Source organism: Felis catus, chromosome C2 (genome assembly GCF_018350175.1).
Source record: "Felis catus isolate Fca126 chromosome C2, F.catus_Fca126_mat1.0, whole genome shotgun sequence".
Classification (NCBI taxonomy): Eukaryota; Metazoa; Chordata; class Mammalia; order Carnivora; family Felidae; genus Felis; species Felis catus.
This window is the reverse complement of record NC_058376.1, coordinates 105,464,769-105,477,972: the sequence shown is the minus strand read 5'-3', so window position 1 is coordinate 105,477,972 and position 13,204 is coordinate 105,464,769.

Sequence of the window (13,204 nt, the reverse complement as noted above, 5' to 3'; positions counted from 1 at the left end):
CCTCTGCATTCTGCACATTATAGGTTGCACCTGTCATTTCTGGCAGTCTTGGGTGGCAAACTGATGTTGTAAAGGGTGGCTTGCCAGGCAGGGCCTGCTATGGATCTCAAACTAAAAATCACCAGATGGCAAATCTTCCTTAGCTTCCACTCTGGTCCTGCTACCCTGGTCTCATATGTTTGTCTCCAGGTTGACAAGCAGGAAGCACTTCTGCAATTTGCAGTAAGCCTCTGTAGGGAGTTGTGCCAACCCCAATTTTAATAGTTTGTTAGAAGGACTCACAGAACTTACTGAAAGCTCTTACACTCATGGCTATTGTTTATTACAGGGAAAGCATACGGGTTAAAATAAACCAAGGAAAGAAGCACACAGGGCAGAGAAAAGGAAGTGTCAAATACAGAGCTTCTACTGTTTTCTCCCTGTGGAGTTCGGGCCATGTTATGTTCCCATCATTAATGTGTGGCAATACACAGAGAGTATTGTCAACCAAGAAAGCCCGTCTAAGCCTTGGTATTCAGAGTTTTTATTGGGATTCTCTTATGTTGGTATGATTGATTAATTTTCTGTGTGGTTAATCTCAGTCTCTAAGTCAGCTAATATTATATGATCCAAAGTACCCACTCTAAATCACACTGATGATCTTTCTGGAATGGCTAGCCTCCACGCTTATTCATATTGTTAATAATTTGGCTAGCTCAAGGACCACAACTAAGGATGATCTTACAGGAGCTGAGAAAAAAGGCTAGACCTCTTTTTCAATAAGATTAAATTCTTTACTACACAATCTCATGTAGAGAAGGCAGCCAGCAGTGTGGATGGGCACCTCTCACCTACAGAATACTCTGAGAATACATCAGAGAAATACTCTAAGTAAAATCCAAGAATTAGGATGACATTTTACTCTGTAGTATGTGAATTCTGGCAACTGTAATGTTTTCTGCTACAAAATTATAAAATATTTCAGGTTTTTGTTTCTTTTGTTCCCCAATGTTCTCTGCAGCACCTGTCAACCCTGGGTGCCACCTTTTACTTATTAGAAATATTAAGGAAATGAACTGGGTAGGCAGTGCCTCAACTTCTCTCTGCCACAAGATTTTTCTTCTCCCCTTATTTTCTCTGTTCCCTCCTTCCTAATTCAGAGATGGGAGTGTTGGCCTGGGCCAGTTCCTCCAACCTTGAGAGTCTGTCCCCCAACTACTCCTCTGGATTCTCAGCCCTCATTTATTACCTGTTTATCACCTATTTTCAGTTTCAGTTTCTCCCTCTTCAGTGGAGTGTGCTCATACCCATCAACTCCTCTAGCCACTAAAGTTTTCTATATTTTTCTAAATTCCAGTTTAAACTTCCAGTTTAAGTATTTTTCTACTTTTCCTTCCCCGCATCCCCCTCCCTGCCTAATTCTCTCCACTGGTAGGGTCATAATGAGTGCACCTGGCCTTTATGTGGTGCTGTGTAGTTTACCTAACACTGTTGCATACCATAGTGGGATCCCTTGTTTTGTATGCCTAGTTAGCTGTTTCCCTTTTGTTAGGTAATAACACCCCAGTTTTGCAGAACAATGTCTTCCCCATTAAGGGCTAGCAATCTGCTAGGATTGTCAATCAAGATTCCCTCTCTGTTCTTGCTAAGGGGTTGTTTTGTGATCCTGGCGAGTAAGTCAGGTGCTCTGAATAGGAATCTTACCTGAGTAGTACAAGATTGAAAGTGATTAGCATTCGTTCAGCCCTGAGACTGATGGAGACTGATGCAGACCATTAGATTCTGCTACCTGCATCCTCTAAACTTACATTGGTTCATGTCTTTTGCCAAGACTGAGTTCTTCAGCTTTTCTTTTAATTCTATTATCTTTTTTGATAAATTTTTCCTTTTCCCCTAAGTTAGGCTGTCAGTTTCTGCTTCTAGCAACCAAAGTACCCTGATGGCACATTTTGATTCTCCATTAATCTTATAAAGTACAAAGAGAAGGGAAGCTAATATTTACTGAAAAAATTTTCTAGTTTAGCTAATTTAAGTAAATTTATTTGTTTTAATTTTTTAAACTTTGAGTATGGTTGCCATTCAATGTTACATTGTGGTGTACAACATAGTGATAATTTAAGTAAATTTAAATTTGGAAAGATTACGTACCTTGTCAAAAGTCCATATAGTTTTTTTTTTTTCAACGTTTATTTATTTTGGGGACAGAGAGAGACAGAGCATGAACGGGGGAAGGTCAGAGAGAGAGGGAGACACAGGATGGGAAACAGGCTCCAGGCTCTGAGCCATCAGCCCAGAGCCCGACGCGGGGCTCGAACTCACGGACCGCGAGATCGTGACCTGGCTGAAGTCGGACGCTTAACCGACTGCACCACCCAGGCGCCCCATAAGTCCATATAGTTTTAGCACTCCCCAATTTCTTGAGACATCTGTATTTGCTACTCCTCTATCTACTCCCCTCTCAATTCTTGAGCCCTAATAATTTCGTTTCTCTATTTTGCTCTCCTAAAAGACCCCAAGATACTATTACTCAATGCCCAACTTCATAATAGACTTCTGTAACTCTATAATTACTGTACAAAGCCTTTGAGCCCAGCAACTGTGTTCTAGATGCCATTCTAGAAGACATGATTACACACACAATCTATTTATATGCCCTATTTTGTAATTCCTTTTTGCTTTCATGTCATAAACCTAAAAGGTTAAGTTCATGGTTAGTATTCTGTTATTTTCTTCTTGTTTCAGAACCTTACTTCAAAACACAAGTGGATATAGCATTCAGCTGTGCATAGTCATGAAAAACAGTAGATAAAGGCTTTGTTGTTTTATTTTCCATCAACTTTTTCCCTTATTAATAAAATATGATTGTTAAAAGCTATGGCACTTCAAAATGAAGAGCTGTGGGGAAATTCAGGTTTTTATAAAATGATCAAAGAGAAAAATAAATGTCCAGTACACTGTTTTTGAAAAATAAATAAAAAGATGACTTTGAAAATCACTGTTGCATTGATGGGTTTCAGAATATTGCTGCTCTGGTGTCATGGGGGTAAACAGGCCTAAAGGAGTCATATTCTCACTCACAGAAGTTGTAAATAAGATTCCTGATCATTCATCAAAAGTTGATAAGAAAGGAAGTTCAGTGTTTGGGGAATATAGCAAACAAGGCTAGGAAGTTGTTTTTGAAAAAATGTATCTTTTTGGGAAAATTTGTGGTAGTTATTAGAAATCTAGCTCCATCTGGTTGGTGTTGGGAGGGATAATAACTAACTTCATCTTGAACCTTTGGGGCACTTTGAAAATTGCACTGATTTTTCCAGTATGCATCCCCAGATGAACAAGCTGAAAAACAAATACAGCCAGATCTTTTGACTTCATTTGTACACGTGCTAAGAAAGCAAGCATACAATAGTTTGGAGGCAATTAGGGCTGTGGTGCAGAGCAGCATTATTTTAAAATTTACCCTTTAGCACAGTTGTGACAAGATAATGAATGTGCATTTGCTACTGTGGGAATGGAGCAACTTAGAAGGAAGGAAAAATGAGCTCATTGAGTGTTCATGGACCATCAAGTCCAGAGACCTTTCAGTGTGAAAAAGCCCTTTGTTAAATGCTTCTGGGGAGCTCCTGACAGATGATAGGAAAGGTCCCAGACTATTCTTCAAGGAAAGGCCACCCCCAGAACAACCATGCCATGCTCAGCCTTTGCTCCCAATCTCACCTTGTCCAGCTACTCATACTGAATGCCTTGTGGTTTCCATGCTGCTTTACCCACTGCCCTTATAAAAGAGACCAGCTCATGCACTAGCAAGGGTCACAAATTGTCCTGCCCACCCATAGTATTCTCTGTGATACTTCTGGCTCCCATTACTGTTCTTTGTGGGGACACCAAGCACAAACCTAAACCTCTTTTTCTTGGCCTCTTTGGTTCTTGGTATTTTTCGGTCTCTTTCCAAGGCACTTGGCCCCAGGGCAGAATTCTTGGCCGGTGGGCTGAGATCTACTCAATATTTAACAATCCTCATTTTACAAAAAGGACTTCTCTTTTCTCCAACATCTTATTTGTGGGAGGTTCTTAGCTTACCAACACTGTCACTACCTGTAAGTATGTTGAATAATGGCCCCCCAAAAGATTATGTTCATATCCTAACCCCAGGAACCTGTGAATGTAACCTTATTTGGAAGAGGAGTCTTTACAGATATAATTAAGGATTTGGAGATCTCTTGAGATGAGGCCATCCTTGATTAGGGAGGGCCCTAAGTCCAAATACAGAGGTCCTTAGAAGACACAGACTTGAAGAAGAGAAACACAGAAAGAAGGCCATGTGTAGACAGAGAAAGAGATTGGAGTTAGCAGATACAAGCCAAGGAATGTCTGGAGCCATCAGAAGCTAGAAGAAGCAAGGAAGGATTCTCCACTAGAGAATATGGAGGGAGTGTGGCCCTGCTGACACCTTGATTTTGGATTTTTAGCCTCCATAACTGTGAAAGAATAAATTTTTGTTGTTTTAAGCCACTGAGTTTGTGATAATTCATACGGCAGCCCTAGGAAACTAATACATTGTCTGCTTCAGCCAGGGATGGGCTTGGATAAAACTAGTCAAAGCTAACTTGGAGCTATACCATAATAGCTGGAAGTGGGCCTTAGTGATGACCATAAAACAAATTAAACAATTGAAGACTAGTGAATTCCTACTCTGAGGTTGAGAGGGATGAATCTGCCCCCTCCTTGGGGAGTTTATGTTCTAATTTTTAGCATTATATCTAAACGTGCTTTTTAAAATTTCACGTTATTACATTGCGAGCTATCTTAACTGTAAAGACAGACACAAGACACACCAATATAAACTGAAGAACCTAAGGAAAAGCGGGCCAGAGCTTAGAGAATGGACTGAAAGGGCTGCTATGGTCCTATGGAAGCAGTGCCTGACCAAGAGTGGGCCGGTGGGAGCAGTCTACCCAGTGCAGACAATGAGTGCATAGTCTTATGGAATTAAAAAATAATATAAAACCAACTAAAAGTCAGTCTGCTTTTTATTATCACCATGGGACAACAATTAGAAATTATGTCAGTGACACAGTGCTCCTCCCCACAAACCTTTCATTGGTATAAGTTTTAAATAATTGTTGCAGTACTGATATCTTAATATTATATATGTATGTTTCAAGATAGCACATTTTTATTACTTATCCTTTAATAAACATTGTATTTTACATTGAAGTTAATTCAAGTTATGCAGTTGACCCAACATACAGGGTCAACTGTATATACTTATTCTGAGAGTCAGTGTATATGGTGAGGAATTGTTTGAGGTCACTTTGGGCACAGTTCATGTCTCCAACACCTGGTACTACATATTCTTGCATATAAGTACTAAATTCATAAGAAGCAGTGATAGCACATGGATTCTAAAGGCAAAGGTACAATTTGACTTACTTCAATTCTATTACTCTGTGCAACTACTTTGAATTTTTACTTGTGATTGAGTTTAAAACAGTGAAATTACAAGGTGTACTACTTTTGTTTGGTAAGTACAAATTGTATTTCCTACATGAAATATGTTACTGAATTTGAAGATCTTTAAAATTGAAATGAATGGTTTTTAATTATTGTTTAAAAGTTAAAAATAAATCTAGAAAACATGGTTATTACTGATTATCAAATGGTTATTTCTGAAAATAAATTTTATTGTATTGGCAAGGTATTGACAAATAATGCATTTTGGGTGTCAGATAGGTAAGGAACATCACTGTGTGAAATGAGAAAGGGAGCTGTAAATTTAAGGAATGGTGGTTTTTAAGTCATTCTTCTGAATTTAAATTTGTTGCTTAAAATTATCCTGGCCAACTGGAACATTATTTTAGCAAATATTTTACAGCAAAGAATGGGATTACGTAAATAATTAACCATATGACCATATGTCCTGGTTTGCCTAGGACACCTCTGGTTTAAGCCCATTACCCAGCATCATAGTGAATAAAGCTTCTTTCCACTCTCCAAAGTCTTCCTATTGGCTATCCCTTAGATGAGGGGCAAGTTGTGCTCACAAAGAACAAAGTTTAGTATTGGAAGTATTATTTGTATTTCTACATAAATGGACATTAAGAACCATCTACTAATAAGAGTGGCAACTGGGGCACCTAACTGGCTCAATCAGAAGAGCGTGAAGCTCTTGATCTCGGGGTCATGAATTAGAGCCCATGTTGGGTGTAGAGATTACTAAAAAAAATTAATAAAATAAAATAAACTTTAAAAGTACCATCATTAAAAAAAAGAATGACATTTGACAATTTTACTGTCAATGGTGGGTGATAAATATTGAATGGTGAATAATGAATTATGAGTCCATTTAAATGGCAATCAATCCAACTCCTTTCTTTGATTGGACTTTCAGATGCACTGGTACCAGTGCATCATCAAATTTCTGTTTCTTTGCTTAACAGTTTTGGAAAGATGCCAGAGTGGTGAAACACAATCTAGACAGAAGAGTTTAGGGGTGAAATTTGAAAATTGTCAGATTGGAGTCAAGTCAGGCAAAAAAGAAGGGAAAAGACAATAGAAGTTGTTAAAAAAGGCAAAGATGTTCCATGGTGGACCATGTGGGTAATGGCAGCTGGAGTTCAATAGAAAAATGTCTGACTGTTGAGAGAATAAATCTACAAACCATTTATTTTTTTTAATTTTATTTTTTTAAATTTACATCCAAATTAGTTAGCATATAGTGCAACAATGATTTCAGGAGTAGATTCCTTAATGCCCCTTACCCATTTAGCCCATCCCCCCTCCTACAACCCCTCAAGCAACCCTCTGTTTGTTCTCCATATTTATGAGTCTTTTATGCTTTATCCTCTTCCCCGTATTTATATTATTTTTGTTTCCCTTCCCTTAGGTTCATCTGTTTTGTCTCTTAAAGTCCTCATATGAGTGAAGTCATATGATATTTGTCTTTCTCTGACTAATTTCACTCCAGTTCCATCCACATAGTTGCAAATGGCAAGATTTCATTCATTTTGATTGCCGAGTAATACTCCATTGTATATACATACCACATCTTCTTTTTCCATTCATCCGTCAATGGACATTTGGGCTGTTTGCATACTTTGGCTATTGTTGATAGTGCTGCTATAAACACTGGGGTGCATGTGTCCCTTCGAAACAGCATACCTGTATCCCTTGGATAAATACCTAGTAATGCAATTGCTTGGTCGTGGGGTATTTCTATTTTTAGTTTTTTGAGGAACCTCCATACTGTTTTCCAGAGTGCCTGCACAAGCTTGCATTGCACCAACAATGCAAAAGAGATCCTCTTTCTCCACATCCTTGCCAACATCTGTTGTTGCCTGAGTTGTTAATGTTAGCCATTTTGACAGGTGTAAGGTGGTATCTCATTGTGGTTTTAATTTGTATTTCCCTGATGATGAGTGATGTTGAGCATAATCTACAAACCGTATTTAAAATAAAAGGCATAATCTGAATTAGATAGCAGATAAGATTAGGATGACATAAACCATGAGAGGATTTTTTCCCCAGGGTAGTTGTAAGTGAAACCCAGGATAACTGTGCATGCGCCTCCACATTTCTTTGTCTTACTGCTTGCCCTTTCTTGGAATAGGAATAATCATTTCCATCTCATCCAAGGAACAAATTCCAAGCTGTCTTTTAAAAGGCAGTGTATAACGGTGGTTTTAAGCACTAATTTTTCAAGCAGAGTTCCTGGGTTCAAATCCCAGCATTATCACTTTCCAGCTGTGTGTTCCTAGACAAGTCAATCTCTGTACTTGCTTCTCATGTGTAAAATGTGGGTCAGTGGGGATGCTGTGATGGTGAAATGAGTTAAATGTTTAGTATCTGGAATGGAAGCTGGCTCCTAATAAGTGCTACATAAATTAACTATTGTTATTTAAAACTCAGTTCATGAAATCAATGAAGTACTTGGGAGTACTTCCTGATTCCACTTCCAGGCTCTTACATAAGGCCCCATGGACAGCCTGTCTTGTGCTGTAACTATTTTATTTGAGTACTCGTTTTAAACCCCTTGTATTAAAGATTGGATATTATAGATTCCTACATGTCACTGCCTAGCAGTGCTTGTAGTAGTAGGTGCTTGATAAATATTCATTGAATGGAGGAACGAAAGCTTGCTGGCAATTCGTCTCCCTCAGTTTTTGAAAGGGATGATACTGTTAGGAAGAAACTAAGCCAACTCTAGCAACAGGGCTCTGGAAAGAGGAATTTACTTCTTAACCACTGAAATCTGGCTTTTCCTCTCGATACTTGACTAGATCACAGAAGTGAACCTTACTGTCACCACAGACAACCTCCTACTTGTCAAAACCAGTAGATAGGTTTGATCTACTTGATCATTGGTGGCTTCTTATTGGAAACTCCTAACTTATATGACCCCATTTTCTCCTCCTATTCACTGGCTGCTGATTTTCAACCTACTCTGTGGGCTTCCCTTTATCAGGTCATCCCTTAAATGTTCATGTCCCTCAGAGTTATCTTTATTTCTCATTTATTCTTACTCGACACACTTTCCCTGGAAAATCCCATTCTTCCTATTACTACCTGTTGATACCCAAATTTCTTTCTCTCTCCTGTACCATCCCCTGAGTTGCAAACCTGCCTTCTGGACATATCCACTTGGACCTCAAATGCAACAAACAGAAACACAAAACCGGACCTATCATCACCTCTATCCCCACCCAACCTGTTTTTTCACTCTCTTTCTCTATCTGTTCTTATTAATGGCATCTGTTACTAGAGTTAAAAACTGAGGAATTATTATAGACAACTCTTCCTTTTTCCCTGATTTTATCAGGGGCTAGTCCTAGCTGTTTGACCTCTCAAAGATCTCTTGGCTCCATCCTGTCTTCTCTAGATCCTCATTTTGTCATTGTCCAAGTTCACCTTTCAACAGATCTTGCTTGAACTATTCCCAGATATTTCCATTAGGGTCTTCACAGGGTTCACTGGTGCTGCATGGTTTTTAAGCTTAGTTTCTTGGCTTGAGGTCTCTAATCAAATGAATGCTTCAAGTTCAGGCCTCTTATCTGCATAGCAGGCTTCAGTCCCTACCTGTTCATGATGATTCAATTATTCCATGATTTCCCCTCACCCATACACATATGTCACAACTTCTTTCTGGCTTCCAGCCCTATAGGAAAGACCCTTTCTACCTTACCACCAGGTACTGGTCATGCACAAACATAAGAACCCACCTGTGAGGTATGCACTAACTCAGTGTTTCTGTAAGCTGCAGGATTTCAGCTCTGGCTCATAACTGTGGCTTTTGGTGACTTCTTTGTTTCTGGCAGCTGGAGATTTTCCTTTCTTAGTTTTGAGCATGGCTGTGTATGTACACTTGTTTTTAAAAAGTTTATCCAGCAAGTCCATGTGTTTGGAGACAGAGGGGTTATTGCTATCCATTCTCAGTCTGCCACACTGAGAGGAAGTCTCCTGTTAAAAAATAATTTCAAAAGAGGATAAAATCACAATTCTCCTATAGATCTGCAGATCTATGTTAAGGATTTTGTTTAACTCATTAATGAGAAAGCCTGCAAAGATGCTACACCAAATTAAGGAAAAAATTGAAAGCCAGACCCATTTATAGGTCAGGAATATTGAAAGGAAGGTGCAAAGAGAGGTAAAACTAATCTCTTCCATAGAGGAGAGAAAGAAGTCAGTTGAACCCCCACTGGACATGACAAAGTTTGCATGTCTGTAGGCAAGGATTATTTTGCATTGTTACCATTATCTACAGAGTTGTAAAATAGCTTAGAGGCAATGAATAGCTAGACCAGATGACTCAGAGGATGTCCTGGATTTAGATAATATACAGTTTTCCACTGAAGCACAATTTCCTCCCTATACTATGCTGTAATTATTTGTTTCATGTCTGTTTCAACTTCTGTCAGGAATAGGAGCTGTGTTCAAGTCATTGCTATATACCCAGGGCCCAGAACCTCTTATGTTACTTGGAAATGCCTCACTAACTGCAAATGGAATGAATGAAAGCTAAGTGTCCCTTGTAGAAACTGGAGGATTATCTCACCTCCCTTAAAGAGGGAGAATTTGGGGAGAAAAAAAGAGAGGGGGAAAAAAAACTCATGTGTGTGTACACACACACACGCACACACGCACCTCAGAAGAGGAACTGAGACACTTTTGTCCTCCACTTTTCTCTCTTGCCAACCCAGGCATTGGATAGGCTTGCTACTGATTGCACAGTGTCACTGCATCATTGATGTATCACACTGTTGTAGGTGAACTCCAAATAAAAGATCTCTCTTTTTAAATTATCTGTCATCAGGTCTAATTTCTTAAGGCATTTTGCCGAAGTATCTTTATTTTGATGAATAATGCCAGCCCTTCTTCTGGAATACATGTACATAAAATTCTTAATTTTCTTTTCAGATGCTTTTGTATCTAAATTGCTTAATGGTGCTGCCCCTTAGGTCCTACCTTATCAGGGGGATCTTAGGGGCCTTGCCAGCAACACCATCAGTCAGGTAATTTACATGAATAGTTCTTTAATAAACATCCAGCCCCCTTATCACTGTTCCCTGCAGGATCCTCATTAGTCAGTAACCTAATTCAAGCTTGATAGATTTCCATTATGTTGCCCTTTGTTTCCTGCCCATTGCCTAATTTTCTGTTCAGCAGGACATTTTTTTCTGCAGCCTGCAACTTGTTTCTTGACTGACATACATGTATTTTTTTCTTCACAATAAATGAGTGCGTAAATGCACACAGTCCATTTCTTATTAATGGTGTGTTCAGTTTGGCAATACAATAAATAAAATGTCAGAGGGATATTATTGAAACAACCCCTAATGTCATCTTTAAAAACAAAATAAAGTGATAAAAAAAAAATAGAAGTCAATAACCTGACTGTGAGTATACATGAAGGTACAAAGACAATCCAAACCACAAAATCAATTTAATCATTAAAATAATAGCTCCCATTTTACCAGTTTAAGAATTCAGTCATCTCTACCTTTTTTGCCTTACAAATTTGGGTTGAAACAGTAATCTAAATTGGAATGTATCACTTAATATAAAAGTTTAGGATATTTCAAAACTTTTAAAAATTTTACAGATAGTGCTAAGTCAGTAATTTTCATTACTGACTGCACATTATCATCACCTAGGAAAGTTTAAAAACCTACCAATAAATTGGTCCTATTCTTAGATATTCTGTTTCAGTTGGTTTGCGATGAGGCCTAGGAAAAGGTAGTTTTCAGAAACTCCCTAGGTAATTCTAATCTCTAACTAGGGTTGAAAAACCTCTAGATATTTTGCTCTGTAGAACTCTTATAAATAATGTTAAATTGTGATTTTTCTTATTTTTGGATGACTGAGTTGTCATCTAGATTTCAAGGTGGTCCGTCAAGACATTTTTCTTTAGAAAAAAAAAATCTTTTGTATTAGCTGAGCATGTATGACATGCTTGGCTGGGTTTAATCATGGTGGCCTGAGTTTGTGAGTTTGTATAATTCCTGTTATGTAAGAATCAGAAGCGTGGATTCCCACTCAATCTCTATGATTTGGGAATAATAATCTTGAATTTGCATATTGTACTGAAAACAGGATTCAATTTGCAGGGGTCTGGTAAATCAAGAGAGTCACTTCCAACCCAAAATATATGGTCCTTCCTGCACATCCTGTCCATCCTATAGGGAACATCCTTTTATTAATTCCCACTGCTCAGAACCTCTTGTTTTCTTCTTTTTATGGTGATTCCGCATCACAACCTCCTCCTCAATTCCTTCATTTACCTGTCCAACTCCTTCTGTTTTCTAGGTCTCAAGTGAGGAATTACCTTCCTAAGTGGCCTTACCTAATTGTATCTACCCCCAGGTTCTGCATCCCCCTATGTGCTCCCAGAGCCTGTCCATTGAGGCATCCACCCTGAGTCACACTGAACTCTTTTCTTACATGACTCTGCCACTAGAAAGCTCCTTGATGACAGGAGCTGTGTTGTCTTCACTATTGCAGTATTGGTAACAGTTGCTGTTCCAACTACTTTGTATAATCTCTTCATATAAGTCTCATAAACAACCCTTTCTGATAGTTATTGCTATTATTCTCATATTAAACATGATGAAATAAGGTAAAAAAAGGAAATTAATTTGAATATTCAAATGCATACAATTTAGGAAAAAGAGTTAGATAGATTTGAACCCATGAAGTCTGGCTCCAGAGTCTGAGTTCAATAAACATGCTGAATGATTAAGTGTATGTGAATGAGTACAGTCACAGGGGCCTAGGGGAATGATGAGTGTTAACTCCCATTTAGGTGTGCCTTAAGGGATTATGCTGAAAGATTGGGACTGTGATAAACACATTTCTCAAAAGAGAACTGTAAGTGGGGTGGGAGTAGGGGATGGGGAGTAAGAGAGAGAAGGAGAACATATTGTCAAAAGTTCAAACACACAAGAAAGATGCAAGATTATGACAAGTCAGTCAATGATATGTCTGGGATGGGGCCAGGGGTCAAGTCAGAAACATAAAAATGCAATACTGTGTGTCAAAGCTTTTTGAACCAGTTTGTCTTTGTCTTCTATATAAGAAGAGAGAACATGAAGTAGTGTCATAATCTACCTGTGACTTAATTGGACCATTTGAAACTCCCTAGGTGACCTGGCATGAGAAAAAAGATTTGAGAACAAGGCTCAGAATGGTTTATATCATCAGTGGGGTAAATATAAAGCAGGCATTTTTATTTTTTTCTTCAAGTTTTTATTTAAATTACAGTTAGTTAACATACAGTGTAATATTAGTTTCAGGTGTAGAATTTAGTGATTCAACAGTTCCATATAATACCCAGTGCTTATCATGACAAGTGCACTCCTCAATCCCCATTACCTATTTTAAACCATCCCCCCCACCACCTCTCTTCTGGTAACCATCAGTTTGTTCTCTATAGTTAAGTTAAATATGAGTGAAATCATATGGTATTTGTCTTTCTCTGACTGACTTACTTCACTTAGCATAATACACTCCAGCTCTATCCACATTATTGCAAGTGTCAAGATTTCATTCATTTTTATGGCTGAGTGATATTCCACTGTATACCAAACGATCCAGCAATTGCACTACTCAGTATTTCCCCAAAGAATATAAAAATAATAATTCAAAGGGATACCTCCACCCGATATTTGTAGCAGCATTATCAACGATAGCCAGATTAAGGAAAGAGCCCAAATGTTCATCAACTGATAAAGAA